This window comes from Gobio gobio (assembly GCF_949357685.1).
Source record: "Gobio gobio genome assembly, chromosome: 14".
NCBI classification, from domain to species: Eukaryota; Metazoa; Chordata; class Actinopteri; order Cypriniformes; family Gobionidae; genus Gobio; species Gobio gobio.
Genome location: NC_137107.1, coordinates 47,191,752 through 47,198,875, shown reverse-complemented (window position 1 = coordinate 47,198,875; position 7,124 = coordinate 47,191,752).

Sequence of the window (7,124 nt, the reverse complement as noted above, 5' to 3'; positions counted from 1 at the left end):
TGATAAGAAAAAAAGCAAGCCAATCACGCCGGCGTGATCGCCGACTCGAGAGGGTTACGGGTCAGGTTCTTTGCCTCAGCCGACTCGGTTCGAAGGGAGCCGCAGACAACCCTTCCAGAACCACTGCCAGATCCCAAGTTGGGACTCTGGACTGAGTCCTCATCCTCCGAGATCCATGGAGGAAACGTCCAACCAAATGGTGCTTACCCAGAGGCCCATCACCTACAGACGAGTGGAAAGCTGCAATGGAAGCCACGTACACCTTAAGTGTGGATGGGGTAAGACCGGCGGAGAAACCATCTTGGACCTAACGGTCTCTACACCAAGTGGAAAACACATTCCACTTCATGCTGTACTATCTCCTCATGGAAGGAGCCCTGGAGCTGAGTAAGGTCTCAACTACACCTGCCGATAGGCCCGCCTCTAGGTACCAGGCCCCCTTAGGGGCCAGACCCAAAGGCTCCAAGACTCCCGGGAGCAGAGTGAACGGGGGAAATGCATAGATGCAGCAGCCACGTCTGCACTTGAGAGAAAACCACAGAGGGGAGTGGGATGTCTCTCGAGACGCGAACAGATCCACTTCCACTGGGCCGAACCTCTCGCACATGACTTTCACCACCTCTGGGTAAAGTCGCTACTCCCCAGGCCTCAGCCCCTGCCTTGACAGGATGTCTGTTCCCTGATTTTGGTCCCCGGGGACATATATCGCTCGACAGTCTCCCTTGGGACCACAGGAGGATCTGGTGTGCCAGTCTGCATAGAGGGCTGACCACTGCGACCTCAGACCCCCTTGATGAATTAGATACGAGACTACTGACATATCAGGACATGGTGGCCGTGGAGGTCCGGGAAAAAGCTCCTCAGAGTTTTGTAGACCGCCAGCATTTTAAGGCAATTTATGTGCCAAGAAGGCCAAGGACGACATCTCAATGCCGAACTGTCACTACTCGCGACTGGGCCAATATGAGCGAGTACAATAGTGGGCCAATACGACTGGGTCGATAGTTCAGTACACGGATGCCTCTGAGACTCAGTTGGAGCCAGAGCTGCATCCATGCACTTGGTGAACATGCGAGGGGGAAAAGCCAGGCCAGACTGAAGAACCCGATAATGGTATGCTTCGCCCCCCAAAACAAACCTCAGGAACTTCCTGAAGGATGAATACATGGAAGTATCGTGACAAACCAGTCCTCAAACTGGATCTGACTCACGATGGTTGGAATTGTGAGCATCTCAAATCTGAATCTCCTCAGAGAACAATTCAAGTACCTCAGATCTAAAATTGGATGCAACCCCCCCATCCTTCTTGGGAACTATGAAGTACCGGCTGTAGAACCCAGACTACCTGTCTGGTGGAGGAACACGTTCTATGGCCTCCTTTACCAACAGAGAGTGAACTTCCTGTTCCCTTCCCCGAACCTGCTCTGGGACCACTGCAGTCCAGACCAACCTGTTGAACTTCAGGAGAGGGTAATATAAGATATATTCGGAAGGCATAACCATGCACCGAGATAATCTGCTAAGGGAACCAGCCTCTCGAGGTTGGCCTCGGGTGTCAACCGAGCCTCGTTCCCGACCCCCTGAAGCGGCTGACCGGCAGGGAGCAGTCGTAGACGTACTTTTAAAAAAAATACCCCATTCCTTTGAGGAGTTATGGCCGTTTAAAGAAACCACCTAAATTTGCTAAAATGGCTAAAGCTAGCTAAGTAAACTAGTAGAGAATGAATTCTGCTGCTGCTACAGGGATACGTTTGGGATGAGGAATCAACAGAAATATACTTGTTTGAAGACTGGTGTGGTCCTTTCAGTTAATTACCATTACAATATCCATATTAGGCCTACCGTTCTTTTCCCAAAATGCTGGGGCAGACCGGTCACATACCACAGACAATGATGAGCAGCTTCGAAGTCCGTTGGTAACCGTTGGTTACCGTTTGTTGGCTGTTCCAAACTCATTCAAATTACTAAGATCATAAGTGTGCCATGATGCAAAATATCCAGCATGTTTTTCATAATTTTGAGAGTAGCTCAAAATTCTATTGAGGTTCTGAGCTTGTTGATCGCCAACTATTAGTGAAATCATCACAGATCCATTGATTTTGATTGGATTTTTATAATTTTTTTCTGTGGAATGAGTATACTATTTGGTGAAAAGAATGGCATATTGACAGATGTCATAACTTGGGGGAATAGTTGATTGCCAATAAAGTAAAGATTGAAATATTAGAAAAAAAGTGAGAAAACGCCTATTTTTTGCATTAAATTGATGCAAAATCATGTAGAAATGTGTTTTAAGAGTTATTTTTTCAGTGGATGTTGTCAGCACATGTGTTTTGTGTATCTGGAATACATTTATTAACAGCCTACCCAACCCACTGAGGATTTGAGGAAAAAAAATGTTTTTCACATTTTTCTGATAAAAATAAAGGGTGCATACATGAAAATGGCCACAATTTTTTTCCACGATATTTCCGGCAGAGCAGACCCTCCAATTATTGGTTCTTAGGGTCAAAGTTAACAGAAAAAACACAAATAAAAAGTATGGCAGACCATGTCAGGTTCAACCCATTTTATTGAGCTTTTGAGACTTTGGCTCCCCGACTAACAGGCATCAGGTTGAGTCTTCAGATGAGCTATGGCATCCAAGCACCAGCCAACCAGCAGAAAAGAGAAGAACGCTTTCAGATTCTTCAAGATCCACACTTGCTGTTGTAGACCTGAATCGGCCAGTAAAAGGCCAGTAAATGTTTTTTTTTTTACATTTGCAAATTGTGTGTGTTTTTATAGCTATATATTTATATTATATTTTTATTTATATTACTAGTTATATTTATAGTTATTATACTTATATTACTTGTTGAATTTTCAGTTGCAAAGTTTAGCTCTTTTTTATTAATATTTCATTTTTATTATATTTTTATAAGTTCTGTTGTACAAATAAATCACTTATACAAAGTCTTATGGTTCTGCCTATTATTTTATAGTTGAAAAAGCATTCAAGCATCATATATGATGGCTAAAACAGCTTGCAGTACACTTCATAACATTAGGTTATCAAGTCTCTTGGCACCTGGACATATTCTTAGAAAAAAGCAATGCAGGAACCCCATTTTTCATGATATCTTCGTCAAATTTTAAATATAAACTGATGAGACTTGTGCCTTTCAATTCATTAACTAACTGGATTCATCCAGGCTTATTTTCATATATTTTTACATCAAATAATAAAGTGTTCATTGTAGCACACATCATCTTCAAGACACTTCAACTTCTATAACTGTTTGTCTTTCTAAGTTTTTTTCTACTTTAATGTTTGGGTAATAAACTCTAAAGTGTCTTCTTTTTAAAGATGTCTAAATTGTGCATGTAGTGCAAATTGTTCAGCAACTGCAATTGTTTTAGTTGGGAGATGTCATTTCTGGGGATGTGCCTCAAGCAGGCGGAGGGAGAAATGGAACAGACATAGTCTTGGAAAAAAGCTTGCAGGAACCACATTTTTCATTATATCTTCCTCAAACTTGAACTATAAACTGATAAGTCGTGTGGCTTTCAATCCATAACTGAACTGGATTCCTCCAGGTCTATTTTCATATATTTTTACATGAAATAATAAAACATTCTATGTAGTGCAAATAATTTTTGAGGCATTTCAACTATTATAATTTTTTATCTGTTTGAGAATTATCAACTCTGATTGCTTTTTAGTAGAGTTCAAGTGTTCAAGTTCAAGTGTTGTGTTTGCACAGCCGGTCACACACAAAGGTGTTCCCAAAGCGTTCAGCGCAGCATCTTGTGAAGCGGCAGGTCAGATACGCGTCTCTTCTTTTATACACATATCCTTTTCAATGATTCTTTTTTCCATAACCTGAATAATCCAGGATAATCAAAATAAATATCTCTTTCTCTGCTTTCATATGTAATCTAGAGATGATTGTAATTCTGTGTGATTTTATACTTTTATATATTTAGTTTGAGGATGATTTTGTAGTGTTAACTCTAGTCTCCCCAGCTGCTCTGGGTTGACCTCCAGCCAGGATGCATGGCTCACTCTCGTGAAGGATAGCTATGGCGGAGTCGCTGTTTGGGTATTGAGTGTTCTCTTGATAAACGGTCATAATCCCCTGACATTAACTAGAGTGTGATGCCCTAGTGCTTGTATGTATGTGCGTTGTATGATTTGTGCAGATCCAGTATTGGACATGGGCCTTCCTGCAGGCGATGCCAGACCTATAGACGCCTTTCTATGACCTCCGAGGTCATTGTGATCTAAAAATCTAGTCATGGGGCGACAACTAGTCTACCCATTTTAGTGATATGCTCTGCTATCTATCGTTGTGTGGAAATTTACCGTGACTGGGGATTTTCTCTGCCAATCAGAATCATTCCACATGGCAGTAATGACGTGGCTAGACCTTGAAAACAGTATAACTGTTCAGAAATTGTATGTTCGTTAGACGGAGGCGGGGAGACTGTTAGAGGGAGCGCGGCCTACAAACTCCTCTTGAAGCTGGCTTCTGCTGATGAAACTGCAAACTATTCTTCAGTAAATATTTCTTTAATTAATCTGACTCCTGGGGCCCGTTCTTCGTACCTCGCTTAATACATCTAAGATGATTTGACAGATCCCAGATCTTTTAATCGTGATAACTGATCTCTGGCTAATTTGGTTCTTCAAACTAATTTGCGGATTGGATTAAAATATCTGGATTAAATGATCTAAGATTACCGAGCGTTCTTTTTTCCCCTGAAGAGGGCAGATGCATCGATACTCGAAACCACGATCAGCAATGCAGCGATTGGCTGGCGTCAAGACAGCAACGTAATGACATCATATAATTAAAAAGCCACCTGGCAAAAAACTTGACAAATTACACAAAAAACCCCCACGAATTTCTGAACCTTTATAAGGAAACAGCCAAACAACCAAACCAACACAAGTTATAATAGATAAATGATAAATGTTTTTTTTTTTTTAACATGATTACCAATTATTTATATTCACGATTTTATACAGTATTTGTACACCCTTTACATTTTTATTTCAATGTTGTAATTTAATTTTTAATTCAATTTCATGCAGATTTGTAACGTGACAGTATTCAAGTTTCTTATGGGCCAAGATCAAATTATCCTCTCTTGCGCTGCATCAAGCCACTCCCATAATATCCGTGATCACTTAATGCACGGCTCAGATTAACTGTACAACATGTGATGTGTGTAAACCAATAAAAATTAAATTGTATAAAGTAATTATTCCATCACAAATAAATCGCTCAATCAAGTGGCTGTCTATAGTATTATACACAACATTATACATTCTCATATACATATACAATATAACATTTTTATATTATTATTTAAAATGATTATTATTGCCCCTGGTTCAGTAATGCACTCTTGTAATAAAGTAGCAGTGGCTGGGACAGATTTTCAGTATCACCTCAAGATGCAATCTAATCCTGTTTACATGAAATAAGCCTGCTCATGAGCAGGTTTAAGCTTACGGACCTGTTGCTATGACAGCAAGTCCAGGATGAGCTTCGAAGAACCAAACAATCCAAGATCATGCCAAATCGTCTCCTAAGGAACTAAGCATATTTGTCTTGTCTTTTATTACACATTCAAAAATGGTGTTCCACAATTCTGTCCCGTGCAGCTCTGCCACTAGGTTGGTCCAAGTGCACTGGCTGGAGGTCATCATCAGGCTGCACCCCCACCACAGGGGTCCTCTCCTTTCTGATGGTGGCAATGTTATGCAATATGGCACATGCAACAATTATGTCACAGGCCCTGTCAGGTGCAACCCTCAGACTTTTCAAACACTGAAATCTTTCCTTTAGTTGCCCAAAGGTCATTTCAATGCGTGCCCTTGTCCTGGCTAGAGCTGCATTGTAACGGGTTTGTGGTCCAGGGTTTGGGTCAGGGAAGGGCGTCATAAAATACTGCCTGCAGGCATAGCCCCTGTCTCCAAGCAGGATCCCGTCAAAATCCCCTGTATAATGGAAAAATGCAGTTCTGTTAGACTCAGCATAAGTGTGTGTAATACTGTGAGCTTGACATTTTATGTTCCCTTACCACGTTCAAATAATGTGCATAAATGTGACTCTCTGAAAATTCTTGAGTCATGCACTGATCCTGGCCATTTTGCTTCCACATTTGTGATATGGAACATAGCGTCACACACCATCTAAGAGATTTTAGTCAGTCAACTGCATACTTTTTGATTCCATTCCTTTTTTTTTTATGTAATTTTACTAATCTGGAATATTATAAATTGTAATGGTAAATTACCTGCACATTTACACTGTGAACCCCCTTTCGGTTCACAAAATCCCCTTCATTGGGGCCTGGTGGGGCCTTGATGGGGACGTGTGTGCAGTCTATAGCACCAATCACATTAGGGAAGCCTGAAGAAAATATACTGTTAGTCATACTTATTGGCATGGTCATGATTGCATGTCATTATTAACAATTATAAATGTACCTGCAATAGCAAAAAAATTCTGCTTTACAACCTGTGGTCTTAAGTGGCTTGGAAATATCACAAAAACCCCTAAAAACTGTTTGAGTGCCAGGTAAACTTTGCGAATGGCACGACAGACAGCACTTTTCACTAAGTTCTCTGCATCTCCAATAGTGTAAAGGAAAGTGCCACTCGCAAAGAATCTCAGGGCGATGCACACAGTCTGTGCTGTTGTTAAAGCCCGGCTCCTCCGTGTCGAACACTTAATGTGGGGTTCCAACAAATTAATGATGTAAATCACACCCTCACGAGAAAAACGATATCTCTCAACAATTGCACTATCGCGCTGCGCTAAAGGATCCTGTCTATCCCGCAATACGCGATTAATTCGAAAAGCTCTGCGAATTATTCTTGCACCTTCCGCAACAGGTTGCTGTCGTAAAAATGGACAAGACATGGCTGCGACAGACTTCCCTATCTCCTCCGCTTATAAAGCCGCAATCTAATCCTGTTTACATTAAGTAAGCCTGCTCCCGAGCAGGTTTAAGCTCACGGACCTGTTACTATGACAGCAAGTCCAGGATGAGCTTCGAAGAACCAAACAATCCAAGATCATGCCAAATCGTCAACAATCAAATCCAGCTAACTGAGTTAGCGAGGT